Source organism: Pan troglodytes, chromosome 3 (genome assembly GCF_028858775.2).
Source record: "Pan troglodytes isolate AG18354 chromosome 3, NHGRI_mPanTro3-v2.0_pri, whole genome shotgun sequence".
In the NCBI taxonomy this organism is placed as follows: domain Eukaryota; kingdom Metazoa; phylum Chordata; class Mammalia; order Primates; family Hominidae; genus Pan; species Pan troglodytes.
This window is the reverse complement of record NC_072401.2, coordinates 76,308,338-76,333,985: the sequence shown is the minus strand read 5'-3', so window position 1 is coordinate 76,333,985 and position 25,648 is coordinate 76,308,338. Positions and strand designations below refer to the sequence as shown.

The 25,648-nt window shown below is 42.4% G+C and overlaps 1 protein-coding gene and 1 long non-coding RNA gene across 5 annotated transcripts in view; one reads left to right on the top strand and one right to left on the bottom strand.

The window, feature by feature from the left end:
• LNX1 (ligand of numb-protein X 1) overlaps positions 1–25,648 on the bottom strand; it is a 165,159-nt gene that overhangs the window by 67,569 nt on the left and 71,942 nt on the right. The gene's annotated exons all lie outside the window — the stretch shown is intronic.
• The window catches only part of LOC104006111 (uncharacterized), a 53,323-nt gene that overhangs the window by 17,453 nt on the left and 10,222 nt on the right, over positions 1–25,648 (top strand). For all 3 annotated transcript variants that reach the window (XR_679683.5, XR_010156615.1, XR_001716983.4), the window contains one exon: positions 10,467–10,619. This is a non-coding gene — a long non-coding RNA (uncharacterized LOC104006111). The remainder of the gene's footprint in view (positions 1–10,466; positions 10,620–25,648) is intronic.

Genomic DNA, 25,648 nt, shown 5'->3' with positions numbered 1-25,648 from the left:
TACTTGTGTTGCCTGCCCATCTATTCTCAACAGAACAGCCACAGTGATCTTTTCATAATGGCTCTCCACTTTACTAAAGCATAAGGTCCTTACAACGATCTATACGGCCCTATATTTTCTGTCTGTTGTGACTTCTGACTTCCTCTCCATCCCTTGCTCATACAGCCCTCCTGCTAGTCCTCAAACTTGCCCACCATGTTCCTACTTCTTCAGGGCCTCTGCACTTTGCTGCTGCCCCTGCTGCCTCAGATATGCCTTCCCCAGATTCCCATCCAGTTTGTTCCTGCATCTCCTTCAGGCCTCTGATTAAAATCCCTCTTCTCTGACCAACTGATTTAAACAGCGGCTTCTTTTCTGGCACATCCTACCCCTGCTTATTTTCTCTCTATGGAATGCAAGTTCCAAAGGGCAGGGATTAAGGTTCTGCTTTGTTAATTGTTTTATCTCCAGTGCCAAAGACAATGACTGGCATATAGAAGGTGCTCAGTGTATGACTTTTAAATGAAAGAACGACTTTTGCTAATGAAAGAGCATGGGGTTGTATTAGTCCATTTTTACACTGCCAATAAAGACATACCCAAGACTGGGTAATTTATAAAGAAAAAGAGGTTTCATGGACACACAGTCCCACCTGGCTGGGGAGGCCTCACAATCATGGCAGAAGACGAGGAGGAGCAAAGTGACGTCTCATATGGCGGCAGGCAAGAGGGCTTGTGTGGGGGAACTCCCCTTTATAAAACCATCAGATCTTGTGAGACTTATTCACTACCATGAGAACAGTATGGGGGAACTGCCCCCATGATTCATGGATCTCCACCTGGGTCCCTCCCACAACATGTGGGAATTAGGGGAGCTACAATTCAACACAAGATTTGGGTGAGGACACAGTCAAACCGTATCAGGGGTGAATTATCTAAATTGGCTATCTACACTAATCAGATGACTCAGGCCATCTGTGTTTCTGCCCAGGGAAAGTACCCCCCTTGGACTATAGCATCTCAGTGTAAACACCATACCATCTCTGTAATCAGGCTTTTCAAGCTAAGGGACCTGAACCATGAACAAGGCATGGAACTATATGTTTAATGAGTTTTGGGTTATTGACCTCAAGAGAACATTTAACTGACCAATTAGGCTAAACATTTTAATTTTAAAAAATATTTAATTGAGGGACAATATTTTAAAACCTAAATACCCCATCCAAACAACATATTTAATGAATCTAAATCCAAATGCAGCAATATTTTCTATACCAGAAAACTGTGACTCAAGGATATTTCACAGAGAGATGGGAATTAACTGGTTGGGGGAGAAAAGTCTAGTTCCACAATTACACCAGTAGAACCAAATTTGAATATGTAGGAGCTCTCTCTCCAGGACTGAGATGGCTTCCTCACATTAGTGCCAGAGAAGTGTTGGCTCATGGAGTCCCACATCACTTAAGGCCGCCAGTCAAGACACATCAGCTCTGCCTTGGCTAGCTGGTTAGCTGCGGGCAAGTTGTGGCCACAGAGCTATACAGTAAACATTTCTTGAATTGATCTGAGCAACTGTCACCCTTTTGGTATTCCGTTGATTGAAATTACCGCATTGGGAATTGTGGGATTGACTCACACCACCCTGATAATGCATAATTACTTGTGGTCGATTGTGATACCAATGCTAGTCTCTCCTTTCTCCTAGCAAGCTCATGAGTTCCCTTTCCATTTCCCTGCACTTCAATTTAAGGCCCCCACCCCCCCACCCAAAAAAAATGACAAGAAGACCGACTTAAGAAACTGATCTTTTTTTCATGTATTTCCCTGGTAATTTTGATATGATTTTATTTGCTTTGAGTTTAAGAAGCATTATGCATGTAATAAAACCGAAGGGTAATGACCATAACCTTTCTTTGATGGGTTATGCTGCTACAGTGGGTTTTAAATCATAATATTGAAATACATTTTTCAATAAACACTCATGGGAGGGTCTTCTAAGAAAGATGGCACAGCACGGAGGAAAAAGCACATGCTTTCACTTTTAAAGAATCTGGATGTGAATCCCAGGTCTGCCTTATGGAAGGGTCTCCTAAGAAGGCAACTCTACTGGCTCTGCAACTTTGGACAAGTTCCTTAATTCCTCTGAGCCTTGTTTCTCATACATAAAATGGGCACAGTGTTTATTTACCATGAGGTTTAAAGATTCACACAAAAGGCCGAGTGTGGTGGCTCACGCTTATAATCCTAGAGCTTTGATAGGCTGGGGTGGAAAGATCACTTGAAGCCAGGAGTTAGAGACCCATAGCAGGACCCATATTCTACAAAAAAATTTAAAAAATTAGCTGAGCATGATGGTGCATGCTTGTAGTGTCAGCTACTCAGGAGGCGGAGGCAGGAGGACTGCTTGAGCCCAGAAGTTCAAGCCTGCAGTAGGCCATGACTGGGCTACTGCACTCCAGCCTGGGCAACAGAGCAACACCCTATCTATCTCTTTTAAAAAAAGAATCACGCAAAATGCCAAACAGTACCTGGAATATATAGTAACTCAGTAATCAGTAACTAGCATAATTATTGTCTAACATCAAGGCATAATGTTAGACACTGTGGATGCAAAGAAAACGACAGTGTATGCACTTGGTTCATGAAAACAGAAAAACCTCCATGCCACATTATCAGAGAGAGAGAGAGGGAGGTAAGAGCTAAGTGTCAGGAGAGTTCAGAGGAAGGGGCTACTAATTCTGCTTGGGGTAATTGGAGAAGGCTTCTTAGAAGAGATGAAATCTGAGCTGAGTCTAGAAAAATGAGTGACATTGGTCTAGCAGACTAAGTATGAGTGGTATATTCAAAAGCTCCAAGGATGCAGGTGCATGGCAGGTGCCAGGAATGGTAGATTCTGGGCAGGTTTTGTCCTATGTGACACCAATGGGGAAAGAACAGATCTGAAGTGAGATCCAAGAGGAGCAACATGTTGGTGGCAGTGCTGGGGATAAACCCAGGATACCTGATGGCCAGTCCATCTACCTACTTCTGGGGTTCAGTAATCCTAAACCATGCCCATGGGGGTAAGAGACAAGTGGGCATTGCCAAGTCTGATGCCAAGACAGGAGAGGGGAGGAGGTTTCAGAAGGAATGAAGTTGACAACAGAGGGCTCGCAGTCAGCTCCTTGCAGAGACTCCCTGACCATCAATCCAAAGTGAACTGCTGCCCCTGCCTGCCAGTCACACTCTTTGGAAATTATATTGCTGGTTTCTTTTCTCCCAACAGAATATAGATAGCTTCCATGGGAGTAAACATCCTGCTTTTCTTGCTCGCCACTAAATCCTCAGCACTATGCAAAGAGCACTGGCGGACAGGGTCTGGCAGGGTGGGGGTGGTTGGGTGTGCTAAAGGAGCCTGAGAGATTCTAAAAGCAGCTAATTGTTTTCTTGCTCCTTTCATTAGAGTCTGTTTATGCTTCTGATTGTGTTAGCCTAGATATGTTTTAATAGTTATGGGCCACCTTGATCTTTTTTTTTTTTTTGAAAGAAAGCAGATATATAGTTTAAATATATGATAACTAATTATTTCGTGACTCCTTTAATGAAAAGCACTAGAAATCTTTATTGTGTGAGATAAAAATAAATGCATCAGTCAGCGCCTTCCAAAACAGTTCCACTTGCACTCCCTGAGCCCACCCTCAAATAGGTCCTATCCCTGCTAATTGAGTCCTGATCATGCTACTTGGAGGACACTCAAGTAACAATAATACAACTTCTATTCATAGAATTCCTCTAGTCCTCAGGCATCCTGGTCCTCAGCACAGACCTCCTGTAAGGAACTTTCTGAGTTCAGTTTGGGTAATTATGTTCTACGTGTCACCTCAACTCACCATACCTGCATCTTCTTAAATAATAGCTCTTTCGCCTAAAGACATTAGGTAAAGACATTCTTCCTTGTTTGGATTACTTTTTCTCCCCTTCTAAGTTAAAACCCATGTTGCCTGGCACTGAATTATATGGCTGCTCACATAGCTACCAGAAACTGCACATGGAAAAAAGTTATGAGCATTTTTGCGTAGTCAGAGGTGAACTGAATATCAGTTGAGAAGTAAAAGAGGTCATCAGCTGGGCAAGTCCACCATCTGGTATTCAGTGTAGATCCGAGTATGAACTTGAGGCTGAATGGCCCTCGCCCCAGAGGACAGGTGGATTTCTGACATCATTTACCACCAACCACACACGGCTTCCCCTCATTAGCCCCTTTCTTCTGCCTCCAAACTGCTGGGAAAATGTCCCTAGTCCTTCCAACCACCACTGTTTCACTTGTTAATGAACACCAGACAGGAAAAATTCAAAACAAGCTGGAAAGTGATGTGAAAATGCAGGCCACCATCATGGGCACCTGGAATCTGTCTTGGCTTGTCAGGGTGCAGCCAGGAGAGGCGTGATGTGCCTTCAAGGTAGAGTCTGCTCAGGTGACAAATGGTCCAATCCCAACCTAAGCAAGCACACTGACTTGGTTTATCAAAGATGCTGACATGTTCCTATGGCATGGATCACCTAGTGCTGAACAGGCATGAGACACACTGGCTAGTCTCTGCACAGTTCCCATTTCAGGGTGAGAGGGAGGCAGGGAAGAAGTGGACATTCTTCCACTTAATGTTAATGACTCTCCTTTAATGCTGATGTTTTTCCTATCGGTTTACAGAGTTAGTGTCTGTAAGAATCTGTGGCTGCATCTTTTTATCCTTCAAATCTCAACTCACAAATTAATAGTAACATAATTACAGCCAACACTTACAGTGCCCTCACCAGAGACCACATACTGTTTTACATGCTTCCTATTAACCCATTCAATCCTCATATCATCCCTATGAGGAGGGTCCTATTATACTCCCACTTTACTAATTAGAAATTAAGGCACAGAAAGATTAAGAACTTTCCAAAAGTCACACAGCTGGTAAGTGGAAGGGCTAGGATTTAAACTGAAGGCAGAGAGAACTTTAATTGAAGTGTGCACCTCAGGACTGTTAATAGGCCATGCACCCTGGTAGCTGATTATTTGGGGGGCAACTGCAACATGGGACGTAGGGGAAAGCATGGAAAATTAGAAGCAGGTTTTTCATAACCTTATATTCTTTATAGACCTATAAATGCCAGCTACTGAGTAACTGCCATGAGGAATATAAATGGCACAGGCTGGCAAGTGAGTCTGTCATAACGGGGTTGGCATCTTCAGCCTGGAGTTGACAGGCAGGAGTGGCGAGCATCACACTGCCAGGCCTCTGTCCTGCTTTGTCATCAGGGCCATTTATCAGTGCTGCATGCCTCATAGGTCAGTGCATGGGGGAGGTGGTTGTGGTGGTCCCCACATGCCCTCAGGCTGGCTGTCTCACTGCCCCTCTTCCTCTCCAAAAATAATTAGCTCCAAACACAGGCAGCAAGCATCGTAGAAGCAGAGGCCTAAAAGGATCTTGTCTAAGTGTCCGGGCACCTCCAGGTGATTTATTTCATCCTTTTCTAGAGAAAGCACCTTAGTCCAGGCACTGATATATTCATATTCATGGTCTAAACACATAGTATTTGAGGTGGGAAACAGGAGGCCAACTTACCCATCTCCCACTGGGTGGGGAGGTACCCTTTCTCTCCTGTTAATAACAGCAGTCATAACAGTAACCACCTGAGCTATCATTTGTTCAGTTTTGTTCAGTGTTTTTTTTTTTTTTTTTTTAATCACAAGGCATGGTACCAGGACTTATTTTATGAAAACTTCCCCCCACTGGTTGTATTAGGCCCATCTTATAGATGGGGAAATTGAGGCTCAAAGAGGTTAAGTAATTTATCCAAGCTGACAAAACATTAAAGCAAAAGAGCTGAAAGAGTAGCTCTGTCTGGGATCTTGTTGATTTAAGCCCTGTGTCTGTCAAGGTATCTGACACACTCTGACACACACATACATACGCGTGCGCGCACACACACGCGCGCACACACACACACACACACACACACACTCTCCTTAACAGGCGTCAGGCTGTTCTGAGCACTCTACCCTTTATTCATTTAATCTTCACAACAACCTCATGAGATGGGCAGGATTATTATCCCCAGTTTGCAAATGCGGGAACTTAATACAAAGATTCACTTGCGCAGGTTTGCACAGTTTGCATCTAGGGTGACCAACCATCTCAGATTGCCCAGGACTGACTGGATTCTTGAGATGTGGGATTTTTGGTTTAAAAACTGGTCAGTCCAAGGCAAACTGATGTGCTGGTACTCACCCTATAAGTGACAGAGACAGAATTTAAGTCAAGAGTTGTGAATGCTCATAACCATGACATACACTGCATCTTTTTCCTTTGTGGATGTTCTGTCCCCACGTTTAGTAGAAACAGAAGCTAGTTTTGGAGGAGCTTTGTGGTTTCAGGTACCTCCCAGTGTGCGCTCATCTGGTACTAAGATGGGTGTCCAGAATGTCACCCCCAAACTGCTGCTGAAGGCACAGCCTCTCACAGCAACCCCTGCGGGTCCAAACCTTATGTAGTTGTAGGGCTTCCCAGGGACTGAAAGAACTGATTCCATTGTTTAGTTTAAGAAGAGCTGAGCTGATAGCCTGGAGTGCCTGATAAATACCAGTGCTGCTCCCTGGAGTGACAACTCCGAATTCCAAAGCCACAACCAGATGTGGAGTTGACAGTAGTTAATGAGGGATGGTCGAGGGCTTGGGCACAGTCCACATGCCAGGTCAATTCTTCAGAGACGCCAGAATCGTTTGTTCATTGTGTGAGTCTCTGGCATCTTTGGGGTCACCGAGTTCGTTTCCTCCATACTTTGGGGAGGGGGAGCAGGCAATTTCCATGCAACAGATGATTTGAGTTTTCTGTTATCTGTCCATGCATTCAAGTGTGTATGTGATGTGATGGGGTGGGGGTCAGGTTCTTTTTGGTTAACTTTTGGTCCCCGCAATTCTTGGTTCAAAATTATTCTATTTACTTTTGGCTGGGCATGGAGGCTCATGCCTGTAATCCCAACACTTTGGGAGGCTAAGGTGGGTGGATCACTTGAAGTCAGGAGTGGGAGACCAGCCTGGCCAACATGGCAAAACCCCATCTCTACTAAAAATACAAAAATTAGTTGGGTGTGGTGGTGAGTGCCTGTAATCCCAGCTACTTGGGAGGCTGAGGCAGGAGAATCACTTGAACCCGGGAGGTGGAGGCTGCAGTGAGCCAAGATCGTACCACTGCACTCCAGCCTGGGCAATGGTTCGAGACTGTCTCAAAAACAAAACAAAAAAACCCCAAAGTATTCTATTTACTTTTAAAACACTTGGAGACAACCAAAGTCTAGCTTTTGGTTTTCGGGAAACTGGGCTATGGATCAACAGTGCTTTCTATTTCAGGACTGACTAGGAAGTGTTTTTAGAATAACTGTAAAGGGTGGGTTTCATGGTGGTGAGGGTTTCTAGAAGTCAGAACTGACTGCCTAGTGAGGTTTTCTGATCAGTTTTGAAAGCAGCCTGGGTTTTCAGCTGCCTGTGATGAGCCTTTTTGAGTCTTTGTGTTTTTGTGAAGTCTATGCAACCCCAGGGGCTCTGCAGAGGTTGTCAGAGCTTGATATTGAGATGGAGGTGTGGGGGAAGGTGAAAATCATTCCCAGACATTTGAAAACATTTCCTCCGTTCCTCAAAGTGCATTCCATCGCATTCTCAGAATAACCAAGATATCTCCGAGTTTGCCCAAGCCCCTTCTGGGCTGGGTGTCACAGGCCCTCCTGGATATGCTGCATGACACTCAGTGGAAAATTGTGTTCTTCCTTGCTCGGGGTTTGGAAACGTGTCATGCAAAGATAGCTGGTTCCTCATACCAAATATTTTTACATGAAACAAAAATCCTATTTTTCCAGCCAGTTTCTGTATTTGCTAAATGAGCTTCCTCTTCCCTCCCAATATATTTAAAAGAAACAACCTTACTCCTTCTATAAAACATATTCCCAAAAACTGTGTTATGCAAACGAAGGGGGAACGGAGGGGATGCTTTTCCTGTTTGCAGGAAATGCTATTATATTCAAATATTTATTGGATAACTGAAAGCTCTTCTTCTTCTATCACCCTTGGGCCAGGCTTACTCTTTGGTTACTGCTCTGCTGGATTCCTCTGATCCCAGGCCGGAGTGCAGTGGCATCATCATAGCTTATCACAGCCTCAACCTCCTGGGCTCAAGGGATCCTCCCTCCTCAGCCTCCTGAGTAGCTAGGACTACAGGTGTATACCACCACAACTGGCTAACTTTTTCATTAATTTTTTTGTAGAGACTATGTTGCCCAGGCTGGTCTTGAATTTCTAGGCACAAGCAATCCTTCCATCTCAATCTCCCAACTAGCTAGACTACCAGTGAGAGCCACCACACCCAACTCTGCTCAGTTCTTTTTGTTTGGCAGACAAGGCTTCTTGGGCTAGACAAGGCTTCTTGCAGTCAGACACATTGACAAACTGTCCCTCTTCACATCAAACCCATCTCTACCACAGGTCTTTGTCCAATCTGGCTTCCCACCTGGAGTGGCCACCACTCAAACAAATCCTACTCTTTATTCCTAAGGCCTGCCTCTCATCTCACTTTCTCCACTGATGCTTCATAGTGATCTCTCCCCTCTCAATGCATTTATTTATTCCACAAATACTGAAGTGATTACTAAAGTCTACTAAATGTAAGGCACCAGGCTTGGTGCTCCTATGACTCTATACCAGTTAGCAATCCAACACAGAAATAAAGCAGACAGGCAAACAAGTCCAATATGTCTATACTTGCTTAGTGCCAGGACCTTAGGGTTTTATTACATATTGACACAGAGAGTTGCATGGATGTTGGTTGAGCCTGTTCGACTAGACTGCAAACTTCCTAAGGCCATGTCTCCTGTCTTTTGTATCCTCCACTGTACATACAGGGTTGAAGACACAACAGACATTCATGAAATACTTCTTTACTTTTATTAGGATCAAATAGGAATTGTTCTTTTTCTGATTTCAAAAGTAATTGAGGCTCAGAGAAGAAACTTTTTAGAATATGGAAAATAAAGAAAATATTATCCAGCCTGGGCAACAGAGCAGGGCCCTGTCTCAAAAACACAAAACCAAAACCAAACCAAACCAAACCAAAACCCTGTAATTCCACCCCCAGAGAAAACTGCTGCTAATGTGTTTTATTTATTCTTTCAATCTTTTTTCTATGCATAGACACATATACTTCTGCATGTTTATGATTTTTGTATTGATTCTGCTATCAATTATTAACATGCTTGTCCTCCTATCCAGTGGTTCTTAACCTTGGCTGAGCAATAGACACATTTGGGAAGATTTTTAAAAATCTAGCTTATGAGGTACGTCAGATCAATCATTCTCTGGCAGTGGGTCTGCTCAACATCAGATACAGACAAACAACTGCATAGATCTCCAACTAGATTGAAGAACAGGACCCTCCAGAGAGCTTCCAAGAAGACACCAACCTAGGCATGGGTTTATGTTCCTGACAAAGAATAAGGATTGTTATGAAGAATGTTCTATTTTGAATTGTGAAAATAATTATTTAAAGCTGTACAATTTTTTGTGTTTGTTTGTTTTGAGACAAGGTATCACTCTGAAGACAAGGTCACACAGGCTGAAGTAATATGGCATGGTCTCAGCTCACTGCAACCTCTGCCTCCCAGGTTCAGGTGATTCTCCTGCCTCAGCCTCCTGAGTAGTTGGGACTACAGGCGTGCACCACCACGCCTGGCTAATTTTTGTATTTTTAGTAGAGATGAAGTTTTGCCATGTTGGCTAGGCTGGTCTTGAACTCCTGACCTCAAGTGATCTCCCTGCCTTGGCTTCCCAAAGTGCTAGGATTACATGTGTAAGCCACAGCACCCGGCCTCGAGCTGTATGATTTTATATGATATGCACATCTCATGTGAAATCAGATAGTGGCCTATTAGTAGGAGACTAGGAGACTAGGGATTTTTCTGCTTCTTAGGTACATTTGAAAATACAGTTTTTGCATCTCCAAATGAAGACAGACCCAGATGCATTGTAGAAATCACTCTGCTTTTAGGTAGTTTTTGACTTGAAACAATTAGTGGCCCTCTTTACTTTGCTAATTATCCTAAAATACTCAGTGAAGCCTCCATTCACACTGTCCCACCATCCTCCTGCTTCCCCTGGCAGTGATAGAGGATTTGGTTATTTATAGTAAAGGAATAAGTTGATTAGGATACTGAGAACTTACATTCAGAAGACATCTTTCTTTTCTATTCACTTAATTATAGTCTGGCTGGTCAGCCTAGTCTTAAATTGACCATCAATTTGATGACATAAAACTTACATTTTAGATAAGGGTCTTTGTTCTTCTGGAAAACCAGGAGATTTGGTTCATTGCTCTCTTACTGTTAATAGTATTAATGTGTTTCGAGGAGATACGGTTTGATAAGAAATAGTCCTATGGTTTAAATTATATATATATTTTTTCTCTTCTAAAATTATAGTGAAAGCTTTCACTAGACCTTGATGGCACTATGGTCATTATCTCGTCAAAACTGTGGTGGATTTGAAGAGCTAGTGATGAAGAATGGAGGTTTCCTGTCCTAGAAATAACCAAAGGCCCAGGCTTGGAGGTGGCAGAAAAAGTGGCACTTAAGGTAACAAATGTTTGTTGAGACCTGTACTACCATTTCACACATAGCATCTATCACATTTAATACTCGCCTCCAAATCTGAGGACCAAGGTGGTACTCTCTCCATTTTACAGATAAGAAAATAGATTGAAAGAAGCTAAGTCACACACCCAAGTTCACGCAGCAAGAAGGCCCAGATGATTTTTCTTAAACTTTATTCAATTCTAACACAACCAGTAAAATGACAGATCAAGAAATGAAAAACAGGTCTGTAATGTTTTAAGCCTACGCTCTTTCTAGAACCACTCAATATTGTCTCCAGGGCTGACTCAATTCCTAGAAAGTGAATTGGGCTTCTGAAGAGACTACAAGTAAGGTTTAGGGGAAATAAACATAGTTGAGCCATTTGGGTCCTGCACAAAGATGCCCAGCTGAGGAATTGAAGGAACTGAGGAATTGAACATCCAGCTACTGCTCTGCTTTCCAAGAGGCATGCTAGCAGAAGATGCATCTGTCAAGAGGAAGGAACCCTTTCTTTGCAAAAAAAGCTCTGTCTGCTTGCCCAAAGGGGTGTTTTCTTCTGATTTCACATGATCTGGGGGTGCTTTCTTCTAATGTACACATGATCTAAGACTTCCCCTTGTGGAGGGAGTCTTAGAGCGTAAAGATGGGGATTTGTGGTTGATTTGGAAGCTTTCAGAAAGCTCTGTGTATTGGACAAACAGTAGTGGTCTACATTGGATAGCCTTTTACAACCACAGGGCCTCACGTGTATCATGCTCCTCTTTCACTCTCATTTACAACTCCCCAAATTACTCATGGTGGGCTATAATCCCCTTTCGTTACACATTAAAAAAAATTAACTAAAAGCTCTGGCCAGGCTGGGAGCAGTGGCTCACACACATCCCAGCACATTGGGAGGGTGAGGAGGGCAGATCATTTGAGGTCAGGAGTTTGAGACCAGCCTGGCCAACATGGTGAAACCTGGACTCTACTGAAAATACAGAAGTTAGCTGAGTGTGGTGGTGCATGCCTGTAATCCCAGCTACTTGGGAGGTTGAGGCAGGAGAATCGCTTGAACCTGGGAAATGAAGGTTACAGTGACAAGATCACACTACTTCACTGCAGAGTGGGTGACAGCATTCTGTGTGTATCTAGCTAATCAAACAGCTCAAGGATGCTTGGTTTCCTGCCTGGAATTCCAGCTCTATTTTGACCTCAGCAGAGCTTAGAAATATTTCTGTGCCTCAGTCAAAGTTCACTGGCCATCATCCCCCATAAAGAGAGAACTGTCAGGCCAGTGGATGAAAACATTAATTGCAAAAACCACAATTACTTTTGCACCAACCTAGTAACTTGAGGGTTGAAAACAGCTTACAGGCAGCCTCAGTTAGGGGAGGTTCTTCTTGGATCAATGCCATGGTAGGCAATCCTGTTAATCTGTGGCCAAAACAGTATCTCCCTTTCAGGGAGGGCACTCTGAAGGCCAGGAAAGGGCTGTGTTGGGGTTGGTGTGGGGAGGCACTGGCAAGCTAGGCTGGGCTGGTTAAGATAATGAAATTCTTTGTGAGGTCAGTCACTTCTTTAGGAAATACCATCCTATAATTTAATAAAATGGGCAAAGAGGTAATTTGCAAATTGGACTCTGCAAATTTCTAGTATCTAATTACTATTTAATCAATAACTTGTTTACTGACATTGAATTTTTTAAAATGCAAGCCATTGTGTGAAAGACTTTGCTTAAAGGAAAGGCATCACAGTATGTTTTGGGCACTTTCTAGAAAAGAAAAAAAATATTAAAAAAAGATAACATACGCCACGTTCAGCAGGAAACCTCTTCCAATCAATAGTGATATGAACAAACAAAACCCCATCACTGGGCACGGCACACTGCTCCCTGAACACATTCCTGTGTCCATCCTCATGTTGATATCAGAAATTCAATTTGAGGAGCTTATGAATGTTGATGTAAAATGATGAGTACTGGTTATTAGTGAGACACAACAGCTACTTCTGAATCATTTTCATAATCTTGAATTCTCATGTCTGAATTACCAACTGATCAAACCACCAAACCCTGGCACAAAGTGGGGAAACCAACAAATGCAACTTAGTATCAGAATGCCTACTTTTTGGAAGAAATTTTAAAGCCCAATGAAAACCCTTGGCCAAGCAGCTGGTAAAGATAAAGTAAGAACTAAGGCACAGCTTTTCACAATAACAGTGATGAGAGGCTTTTCCTTCCAGACCCCTGTGCTACTCTGGAAGCAAATAGCCCCTATCTCAATGCCTTTCCATGTAATCTAGTATCTGCTTGAAATTCTCTTTTTTCTGCTCAACAATACCCTATTCCGTCTTTCTGCCTTCACAACCCAGCTTAAAGGCATCTTTTAAGAGCCTTTCCTTCAGGCTCATGGTAAAATTACTCTCTTTTCTCTTGAACTTTTGTAACCTCTGGAACTTATCAGTTGTGAATTCCTTCGACCTCTTCTGTTATATTGTGAGGACCTTAATGGTAGAAACTCTGTCTTAAAATCTTTGAATCTCCAGCAGCTGGCTCCACAGAAGGCTCACGATGTTTATAAAATTATAGAGCTAATTCTTCTTTGTAAGAGACACAATCATTATGCTAAAGCAATAGAAATGAAACACCTAAATGAAGGGTGAGGAATACATAAGAGGCTAAATATATGCTGGATCTAATAAGGTTTTAGACTCTTCCCTGCCCCTAAAAAAAAAAAAAAAAAACACTAGAAGAACAAAACCTGACCCGAGCTTGTGTGTATAAACATTAGTTACAACTGAAATACACTATTGGGAACTAAAATATTCAGTTTTCTGTTCTCAGCACCAACATCAGTTTCTTCAATTCACATTTATAAACAGATATGAATTTCAATGAACAGATATTGTTTTATTTCTACATGTTCAGTGAACTAGCAGATTCAAGGTGTAAGCTATTTTTCTAAGACAAGGATTATTTATTCAGTATAACTGACTTTCTTCTATTTTAGGAATTTATATACTTAGATGTAGAGCACTTTCATAATGTGGTGTGATGCTCCCTATATGATGGCTTCAAAATCCTTCTGAGAGTGAGTTTGCATGAATTCCCCCACACCCATAATTAGTCTCTACGAGCCTGGTGCTGACTCCTGGTGCTGACTCTGTTATTAACAAAAGTTCTTAGCCCCAGGGCACTCCTTGGCTCCACTGGTTCTGGAGGGCAGGCTCCAGCCTCCTTTCAAGCACTGCATTCATGCATAGGAAATGCTTTGACTCTTCTGTACATTTCCAGTGTCTCTCTTTACATTCTTCAGCATTGTCACCTTTGCTCAGCAAAAGCCTGAACTTTGCACCCTCACTGGATTGGTGGTAAAGCTCATACTCACACATCCAAATTACAGGGTGGAGAGTGCAACAGTGAGCCTCAGCAGGGGAAAAGGGGCTACCAGGGCTGTCAGCTACTGGACTTCGTGAGGACAATGACTTTATGAAAGTTGCCTCCTCCCTGACAGATTCAGTATCTTCTCCAACAAATAAGGGAAGAATTACAGGGATTCTAGTTCCATTACAAAGGAAAAATGCCACCAGCAATTAGGTGATGTTTATGGTCTAATAAAGTTTACTTTTTCTTCATTCACCCACAAACTAATATTTTTGAGCTTACTATGTGCCAGGTTAATATCTTCTAAGTTTGTTTAATACTCAGAATTCAGGATTGCCCATGTTTAAGTGTTTTCCAGTCTGTCTCCTAAAATTCTTTGTAATAACACGTGCAGGTTGTTGCCTAATCCTTTGTGTCTGCTCAGCGTATTTTCCCTTTGAAAACTGCTCTTTTGCCAGTTGGAAGAACTGTCAATCAATCATTGGGGGTCATCCAGAGATGACAGCCAAAATATTTAAGAAATACATAGTCCTCCCTTATCCATAGTTTTGCTTTCCGCAGTTTCAGTTACCTGTGGTCAACTGCAGCTTCAAACTATTAAGTAGAAAATTCCAGAAACAATTCATAAGTTACAGTTCAATAGTAGCCATATGCTATGTCACAATGCTATGTCATAGCTATGTCATTCACCTCACTTCATCTCATGTGGGCATTTTATCACCTCATATTATCACATGTAGAAGGATGAGTACTGTACAATAAGACATTTTGAGATAGACCACGTATGCACAATTATTACAATATATTGCTATAATTATTTTATAGCATTGTTAATCTCTTCCTGTGCCTAATTTATTAATTTAGCTTTATCACAGTTACGTACATGTAGGAGAAAACAGTGTATACAGGGTTCAATACTATGGTGGTTTCAGGTATCCACTGAGGGTCTTAGAACACATTCCCTGTGGATAAGGGGGGACTACTGTATAGCCTAGACAGCAACTAGTGGAACAGATAATTGACCAAAGCTGGCCTAAACAAACTGGGTAAGTTTACCTACCCTGGCACCATCTCCCTGGAAGGTGGGGACTAGCTGGGAGAAGCATGTGATCAAACCTAGCCAATCAGGACATCCATAGCCAAAGGTATTGGCTCTGGGATGGACATGTGACTCAAACATCAGATCAATCAGAGCTGAGACCACACATGTCTGGTTCGTGGGAAGAGGCTACCCATAAAAAAAAGCCATCACAGAGGAAAGCAGAATAGCCCAATACAGAGAGAATGCATATTGATGTAGTTCCAAGATACAGGGGTGTCTGGAGTTTTCAGTTCATGAACCATTCTGGTCTTGCTGGCTTATTGGCAATTACAGTTTAAGAGTCCTGACCAACACACACACACACACACACACACACACACACACAAACACATGCACACACAGAAAACAACACGAGAAAACTTAGAAAACCAAAACTTAGGCACTGAACTGACACAATCTAGGAGATAAGGGCACTGGAGCTGGAGCTGGACTGAGAAACACGATAGCTACCTTCCCCCAGGCATTAACTTCAGAGACAGGAGGACAGAATCTGCCTGGGAGCAGGCAGTGGGGACGGCAGCATAGTTGAGGAGACAAGGTACTTCTAATTTTCCCTAGTCCAGAGAACTAGAGGTCATTGCAACAGAAAAACTGGGTAACGTGGGTGCTGATTTTTAAGGCAACCAAGCTACTGCTTTACATTCACATATTTCTACATTCACATAGAGACTGCAATGCCTTGGAAATGAGAACAAAAGTCTAGAAGAGAAGGGACATTGGTGGCACATTGCATCCTGGAAGAAATAGTCCACCCAGTAAAACATGAAGCTCTGTTGGCAGGGACAGATGCAGGGAGACCCTGGGAACAGAGCAAGCACGGCATCTGACAGCTCCATGTACATTGTGAGCTCCCAGAGTGTGAGAGAGTCAGGAGGAGGTGTACAAGCTACCACCATAGTAGGACAGAGCCACATTGGAAAGAACTTATTACACAGTGCAGGTAAGGCTGGGCTGAACTTACTCAGCATCTGTGGGCCAGAGACAGCATTTGCCTGGTTCCTAAATGCATGACAATCAGAGCCACAGGAAATGAACATACACCATCCAAGGGCAAACACAGTTCTGAAAAAGCTTCTCTATTCCAAGACATGTACAGAGAACACATTAACATGGGGCCTGCGGACAAAAATGCTACAGAGACTAGAAAAAATGTAGGCGAATACTTTTCAGACCTCAATATGGAAAAAAAACTTTCACACTTTCTACCATTTAAAGAAATAGAAGTTTGATATGTTTAATCAAGTAAAAATTAACTACTTTCTCCATCAAAAAGTGTTCTAAAGCTATTACAATTATGTAAAAATGTTTGCCTTCACCCACAGGCCTAGCAAATAATAGTTGTGTTAGAGCAATTTGGTTATAGAGTTGTGCTCTCTACTTTCCCAAATATTCGTTAAGATTATTTTTAAGTAATGTTTTAAAATATACAGAAAGAATCGTAAGTAAAAAAGCCTAATGATAATAGAAAAAATATTGCAAGATATGTAATCAAAGATCGTATTTAACATATAAAAGGTATACAAAAGTCACCCAAAAAAGCCACCAAAAATGACTAATATTGAAGAAATGTATATGGGAAATTAAACATAAGAAAATTGTTTATCCTCATTTATAATTAAAGAAGTGCAACATTATACTTAAAGAATACTGAGATTATATTTTCATGTATCAAATCAGCAAGGATAACATCCATTGCATATAAAGATCTTAAGTGAAACACTTCATAAAAGCTGATAGTAGGAGTATAAACTTTTTAGAAAGCAATTTGGCATATGTATCAAGTATTTTTAAAATCTCTTACTTTGAGTCAGTAATTTTACATCTAAGAATTCAGAGTAAAAAAAGTACTATTATTTAGGATAGTGAAAACTTAAGTATGTATCTAAGTAAATGTCCCTATGTCTAGGGGATAGTTTCATTGACTATGGCATGCCGAAGACAAGACTATGCAGCCAGTTAAAACTATAATTTTTGTTTAAGTATTTCAGGGTCAAATTACATAGTGTCTAGAATTTGCTTTAAAATGCTCCAGAAAAAAGGAGGGGGTACAGGAAATTAAAATTGTAAAATGAGGCCAGGCACAGTGACTCACACCTGTAATCCCAGCATCCTGGGAGGCTTAGGCAGGAGGTATTGCTTGAGCTCAGGGGTTTGAGACCAGCCTGGCCAACATGGTAAAACACCGACTCCACAAAAAATACAAAAAATTAGCCGGTGTGGTGGTGTGTGCCTATGGTCTCAGCTACTCAGGAGGCTGAGGTGGGAGGATGGCTTGAGCCTGGGGAGGCAGAGGTTTCAGTGAGCCAAATACACACATAGACACACTGCTTTAGTCTCATACTTTCTTGCTTCCAGTAAGCTAAACTCAGCTGAGAGGTTTCCCCCACCCCACTACTTTGTCTAGCAGGAAGTGCTGTGGACATGAGGTGGGGAAAGAATACTTTATGGTCAACAGAATTCTGTGATTAGCAGAAAACTGGGTCAGAAAAGAAAAGGCCACCTGTTCTTTTCCTGCAGCAGCTCACTTCATTCTCTTAAGTAAACCACTTTATTTTCCAGAGCCACATTCCTCTCATCTATAAAGTGAAATGCTTGGATTGGACAATCTCTAAGACCCCTAATAATCTTGAAATTCGATGGCTCAGCCATTATCCATCTCATTCTATACACACAGCTCCCTGGATGAGACACACAGAAATAGACAGTAGTTGGGACAATATTTAGTTTTCAAAATGTTTTTGGTATAAATGATTTTAGCTTGAAACTAGTTATTAGGTTCTTCCTGCTCTGATGCTTCTCCACCATGTAAACATATAAGCCTGGGGTGAATGTAAAGGGAGGTGGATGAACTCATAATCATGTAAACTGTGAACAGGATTAAACGTGAGACTGAAATGCCCCACATTTGTAATACGTTTGAACCAAGCTGCTGGTAAGCCACAATTTCTGCACTTCATTTTTCTTGACATCAGATCATAATTGCTGCTCAGAGTTCTAAGAGAGATCTTAGGACAAGTTCCTCCAGGCTTGGGTGTTGTTGCTCTTTGTTCTATCACAACAACATCCTGGCAATATATTTATTTCTCTCTCTAGAGGAATGTTTAGGGAACAGACACAGTGAGTCCTCTTTGAGGACTGGAAACCACTTGCTACTTCAGTTGTTCTTTTTGCTAGAAATGAGTTAACAGGCTCTGGTGCAGCTGTAAGAAATATACAAGACAAAAGCTGACACCCCAAGCATCTATTCAGTCTTGCAATGAGAAACAAGGATGACGTTATTTCTAAATACAACTATGCAATGGCTTAAGTTCTTAAGAAAGGGATGGACCAAGGACACAAATACTATCACAATATATTGAGTGTTCCCTTCAAGAAAGCAGCAGGTGGCTGGGCACGGTGGCTCATGCCTATAATCCCAGCACTTGAGGGGGCTGAGGCAGGCAGATCACCTGAGGTCAGGAGTTCAAGACAAGCTTGGTCAACATGGTGAAACCCCATCTCTACTAAAAATACAAAAATTAGCCGGGCGTGTTGGCACGCACTGTAGCCCCGGCTACTCGGGAGGCTGAGGCAGAAGAATCACTTGAATCTGGGAGGCAGAGGTTGTAGTGAGCCGAGATAGACTCCATCTCAAATAAATAAATAAATAAATATATAAATAAATAAAATAAAAAAAAGAAAGTACCTGGTGACACAAAACCATCAGCTGCAAAATGTTTGCTTTCCATAAAGACCCTGCAAAAGGCCATTCCCTCTTGAATGGAGCAGCTCATCCACAGCACTGCATTTTGATAGTCCCCATAGGAAATTCTCCTCATGCCAGTTGGAAAATAACATTCCCTATGTGACCATTTGGAGAGGAAGTTCCAACCACAGGAGACAGACTAAACAGAATTCCTGAGAGCATTCAAATCATTATGCTAGAAACAAAGATATCAGACCATACTTTGCTAGTGCTCAGCTCCTGTGGGGCAGCAGGGTGATAGGTTTCTGCTAAAGGCTGCCTCACCTGAGGGTGAATTCAGGTTCACCCTTCCCTCAAGGAACACTGCAGGCTGCCCAGGAAGTTGCTGCCAGCATCATCTGTTCCAAATATTTCCTCCTCTGGGAGCCTGCTAGGCTGATGCTCTGTCCTCATTTGGGTCCAAAGATCCCGTCAGGGGAGCCCATATATTGTTTTCCTGGGGTTACACAACAGCACAGACATTACCTCCAAAAGGACCCTGTTATTAAGCACATATGCTCCCTAGGTGCAGAGAGAGGGCCACATGTCAACACATGGCATAATTGTGTTTATTTGGTTAGTTAATTGCCTTCTGGACAGCACAGTGGGCCTGGCCTGAGACTAACTGAGCTTTACCTTTTAAGACTGCAGTAAATCCTCCAGGCAGCCATGGAAGCAGGGGCTGAGGCACACGGAGACTTGAAAATGAAGAGAGGTCCAATAGAACATACAAAGGAACCAGATTTGCCTGAGGAGCTTGTTAAAAATAGAATCCTGGGCCCCATTCTCCCTTTAGGAATTAGAATCCCTAAGACAGTCATTCTTAGTCAGGGGCAATTTTATCCCAAAGAGACATCTGACAATATCTGGAGAATTTTATTTGAGGTGGAGTCTCCCTCTGTCGCCCAGGCTGGAGTGCAGTGGTGCGTTCTCAGCTCACTGCAACTTTTGCCTCCCAGGTTCAAGCAATTCTCCTTCCTCAGCCTCCTGAGTAGCTAGGACTACAGGCACATGCCATCATACCTGGCTAATTTTTGTATTTTTTGGTAGGGACGAGGTTTCACTGTGTTGATCAGACTGGTCTCGAACTCCTGTCCTCGAGTGATCCACCCGCCTCGGCCTCCCAAAGTGCTGGGATTACAGGCATGAAACACTGTACCCAGCCTGGAGACATTTTTGATTGCCACGATTTGGGAGGGTGCTCCTGGCATGTAGTGGGTAGAGGACAGGGATGCTGCTAAACATCCTACAATGCCCAGGACAGCCCCCACAACCAAGAATTATCTGGTCCAAAATGTCAGTAGTGCTAGGGATGACTACTTGATGTGAGGGGGTGCCAAGCATCTGTGTTGTTGACAAACTCTCCAGGCTATTCCAGTGCACGCTAAGGTTTGAGAACTTCTGCCCATGCACTGGCAGCCAACTGACACATCAAGGTGCCAGGGCAGTGAGGGTGGGCAGAGGTAGATGGGAGTGGACACACCAAAAGCATGAGCACTGACAGTCACAGCCTACTTTACGAGTGTATCCAAGTAAGACTTGTGGAAGACTTTCATAATAGGACCTATCAGAAAGGGATGGTTCTCAGGAGAAGCCTAGGGCCCAGTTACCCCATGGAGAAGGGGGCAGGGCAGGCTGAACAAGTGCACCTCAGAAATATCAACCTCACTGTTAATTATTCCACCATTGCCTTCACGGCTTTGTTGGTTTGGCTCTTAAAGGGTCTCTGTGAATCCTCTTCTCAAGGGCATATGTTTCTAGGTAGGGGCCCATCTTCAACCCTGAATGTCATAAATTGATATGAGGAGAGCAGGAATTAGTGGTGGGGTGCAGTGGCTCACACCTATAATCCCAACACTTTGGAAGGCTGAGGCAGGAGGATCTCTTGAGCCTACGAGATCCAGAGCAGCCTGGGCAACATAGCAAGACCTTATCTCTAAAAAGAAAAAATAACAAAAATTTAGCCAAGCATTGAGGACATGCTTGTAGGCCCAGCTATTCAGAAGGCTGAGGTGGGAGGATCACTTAAACCCAGGAGTTTGAGGTTGCAAAGAGCTATGGTCACACTACTGTACTCTAGTCTGGGTAACAGAGCAACACCCTGTCTCTAAAAAAACATAATAATTCTAGGCCCTGTATTTTGGTCACTTGGCGTAAAACAACCTATTTGTCTTTGGGGGAGGATGTAAATATTTTCACAAGAAATATCTCAACTGTCTTCTGTACTCAAGAGAGTACCAAATCAAGAGTCAATGATTTGTGCTCTTTCTCATTTCTATTCAGCCATATACATTGTCCAGGCTGCTATGTCTGGGGACCTTGGCATCCTTGCCCATAGTAATGGTTGACCTGTCTTAACAGCCTTGCTGTAAAAATCATTGAGTGAGGACCGGTAAGACAATTACAACAGAAAGAAATGACTGCTCATGGGTACAAAGAAACCAGTAGTGTTAACCTGTTAAGATGAAAATGTTTTTCTATTAAGTCATGAAGCTGATGGGAGATGTTTGTCATTTTGCAGGGAATAATTATGAATCCTCCTTGCTGTAAGGAAAGAGAGGAGAAATAGCACCAATGTTTTCTCTCTGCATCATAATTTAAAGGTTTAGACTTTTTTAAGGAACACAAAGGATGTAATCAAAGTCGTATGAGACTCACCAATATTGCTGTTTCCACTACAAGCTAAGTCTGTTTAATTAGGTTATGTAGACTCCATAAACCATGGAGACCAGGCTTTGTTGTTTTGGATGCTTAAGCCATGACTCTTTTAGTCCTTTTTGCAAATTTTACCGTAGTCATTATCTTTCTCCTTGAAATGTTATTATTTCCATGACACAAAACATACATTTTGATGTCATCACAAATGAAATCTCTCCCCTCCATCAAGAATAGCAAACTTTATTTCACTCTGCTTACCTGCAAGGGTACATGAGAAATCAATCTAACACAACGAATTGGCTCATTATGTTGTAATGAAGTTGAACATAAATTATTTCTTATGGCTAGATTTTATCATTCTATTCTGTTAGTGAATACTTTAAAACTCTGCATTAATGTTCTCAGAGGTAAATGTTACTATCAATTATAAAAATCATTGCAATTCATTGATACAGATGTGAATAAGATGTGGAAGGATAAGAGCCAGGGAAATGAGTTGAGTTTCTTGGCTCTATAGCCAGCGCCTTACATATGCCATGTACTTCCTAGTCAATTCCCTGCCTTTATGCCATCTCTCTTTCACTTCCTCATTCATAGTAATTCAATAGATGAATTACTTCTCATTCATCTATTGGCACAGTTCATGAGCATGTCGGGCTGGGACTAACTGTATGTCTACATTTGATATGACCCCTGATAACTGTTGACAAAAGCACCATCACCCCCATTTTACCGATGGGGAAGCTCAAATACCAAAGGATTGGACTTAGTCAAGGTCAGTACTTCCCAGAGGTATTCAGGGACCACGCCGATAGAAGCCTTGTGGGTTAATTACTTGACCCTGCCCCCAAGTCCTCCTAACTGTTTTTAATAAGCATTTTACAGTACCCTGTAGCTGCTTTGCCATTGTTTTGTTCATTATTCCATGTAACAAGGTTGCCTGGTTTTCCTTACATAACCCGGAAGAACTGGGTAGACACTAAAACCATTTCTACATAGACACAATGCTCTCCATCTGTGAATACACTTCCCATATTCTCAGGTCAGTCGCTTAGTGGAAATCCCATGGGAAATGCCTAACAATTTCTTCCAGTGCCCAAAGCCACCTACCTCGCAGTGCGAATGAACAGATTCTCACTCCACATCTTCTTCAAGAGGGGACTCTTACACAAAGGCCACACACAGTCAAAGTCGTTCCCTAAGGAACTCTTACAAAAATGGTCCCAGTAAAATATCTAGAAATGTATCTAGGAATGGTGCCTAGATCACCAGCAACTCCTGACCTAAAAAAGTTTCCTCTTCCTCCCCGACCTTTGTTCTAGAACACACTGTGTTCTACAAAAGCACATTACAAAAAAATGATTTTGGCAGTCCTGATTTACCAGCTCTGGACCAGATCTCAGGGCCTCTGTGTCCCTGGTTTGGTGCTTCCATTTCCATATTGCTTCTTCATAAAAAGTTTTGCAAATACTGATGTGTCACAGCTTCCTCAAATGAATGCTTTAAATGCCTCTAAAGAGACTTTGATTACACTAAGAAGCAGAAAATGTTCTTGACAAACCACTCCTTTGTTTTTCTATAATTAGCTGGGTTCTCTTCCTCTTCTCAAGTCTATACCTAATGATGCATCTTGTGTTGTTATTTAAATAACACAAAAGACGTGGTAGATTGCATTTATTACACTATGATACAAATATTTTAGTATAGATGTAGAATTTCTGCTCCAACCCCAGGATCTTTATTTTCTGTTTTTAGCAAAATCTAAATATCTCTGACTTGGTGTTAACAGTGATGATTTCTAATTACTTAGGAAAATCTACCTTTTTGTTTACTGCTTTTTTATAACCTGAGCCACTAGGCATGCCATTAGGTGAGAAGACTCACCTCTAGGTTTGTTTACTTTGCATTTTAGAGTGATAGTGGGGATGGTATGAGTACTGATTTTCCTGTCAAAGTTAATTTGCCGTAAGACATATAATAAAAGTGCATGTATTAATTAATTAAAAAGGCAGCTAACTTGCACGAACATCTAACGCTTCTCATGGAGTCAAACACCAAACAAATTATAAAGGAAGTAAAAGCATTCCTGTAAATGCTTTCAAATTGTAAACAACACCCTCGAAGTCCTATGTGTGCAATAGCCTTGGGTCCACCCTTTCTTAATTGACAATATTTTGTCTGAGGGTCAAGTTCTAGTCTTCCCTCTGTCTAATCTAGTTCATGGATGGAGAAGGGAGGAAGGCTATTAGGTTTCTTCTACCAACAGGTGGCCAGATGCAGGTTCCTTGGAAAACATTGATTAGCTTTATTCCTTTTATAGCAACACACAGTGAGTAGTTTCAAAGGATCAGAAGGTGGACATTTTTTATGTTCCTTTAGTATTTTCTCACTCTGTCCATCTCTCCATTTACGTTAGTGTGACTTTGCATCAAACACGGGGCTCTTCTGCCAGGCTTGTGAGACTCAGCACTGCCAGGAGCCCCACACAGGTGGATGGCCCCGGGCACCTTCTTTGTACCATTTCCCCATCTGTCATTAGGCTGTGCCCCGAGTTCCACAGGAGCCTACCCAAACCACACCCTGTAATACAGTCAAGGAAGAGAATGTCTTTGTCACTGACAACAAAAGAACAGCTTTCAGTGAGCAGCACTCCTTCCTCATGAAACACACTCTGGTCCAGCCCATTTGCTTCCTTTCAGGAAACGGTGTGGGGAGGTCAGTGACCTGAGTGAGTTGCATCTGTACCTCTCTGAGGACAGAATATCCTAAGGCTGGGGGAGAGAGCCTTGGCTACTGTCAATAATTGCTTCTCTAATTATTCTGTCTCATTCTGAATACCAAAGATTAGGGAACATAAAGTATGTGATGAAATTTACATAGCAATTGGTTTCAACCAACCATTGGCTAGATATGTTTCATTAAAACAAAACAAAACAAAACAATCACAAACTCACTCCCAAGCACAGAATCCAGAGGAAAGGAGCACATGAAACACACATGGCTTGAAGGATGGGCATGTGGATTGCTCCTGTGGTTGGGACACCATGGCATCCAGGATTTATCTGCACCCCTTTCCACTAGACTGCCTACAGAACAGTTGGGCAAGACCCTCTTCTTTCAGGCTAAGAGCCAGAATCAGCAGCCATAGAAAAATACCTTCTGGCAGCAGGGTCTTCTGCTACCTAGAACAGCTTTCCCTGTGAAGTTCTGCTCTATTTGGGGCTCCCACTAACTCCAAGGAAAATTAGTGGAGGAGGCAGGCATATAACATGAGGGGTGGCATGAGACTAGGACCCCTGCTTTTTTGAATGCATGAGGGTTCATCGTTGAAAAACCACTCCATTACTCTTCAGGTACAATTAATCTGAATAAGCCCTACAATAGGAAAAGTCAGAGTCAATCCACTTGCTCTGTTAGATTGCTTAAACCTAGTATCATGGCACGCATTTGGTTAAAAGCTCTTCCCCATGTAGCCTGAGTCTCACTTGATTCATCTATTATTCAAAAGCTGTGATTGAAAGAGCCTTCAAACTCACAGGTGTTCAGGTCACTGGGGATGCTGCACAAAGATTCGAAATGCAGCAGCCATTAGTGTCCAGTCTCATTATTTTCATGCCAGGAAAGGCTAAACATTAACATGCTGGAACAAGAGCCCTTTTGGGGAGAAAAAAAATAAAAGGTAACTGAAGACCCTCAATAGGGACAACATGTTCTGTAACTTCTGGAAGTAATCACAGGGAACAAGCCAAATGGCCGATTAACAGTCATGCACAGACAGTCTTCCGTGGCCAAGTCCAGGAGATCTGACGGGTTGAAGGGGATCCAGAAAGAAGACTAAATCAACTTGGTCCCCCTGAAAGTGAAGTCAGTTCCAAGGGCTGAATGTGTTTTAAAGGTTTTTGTTTTTTCCTTTAGGTTAAATTTCCTGGATAAAATCAGATCAGCCGTGTAATCACCCTGCTACAATAAAAGGAGCTCAGTGTGCTTTATGGCAACCACACCAGTCAAGGGCTCTCTCTGGCACCAAGGGAGCCATAAGGGCCCCCTGCCAAGTGGAGCTGAGGGATGCTCGAGGCCAGGGTCTGGACCTTCTCACTATAAAAAGAATAGTGAAGTATACAGATATTTACCTACTGAGTTATGTTTGGGCTGATAAAAATGCTCAGATGTTCTTTAGTTTC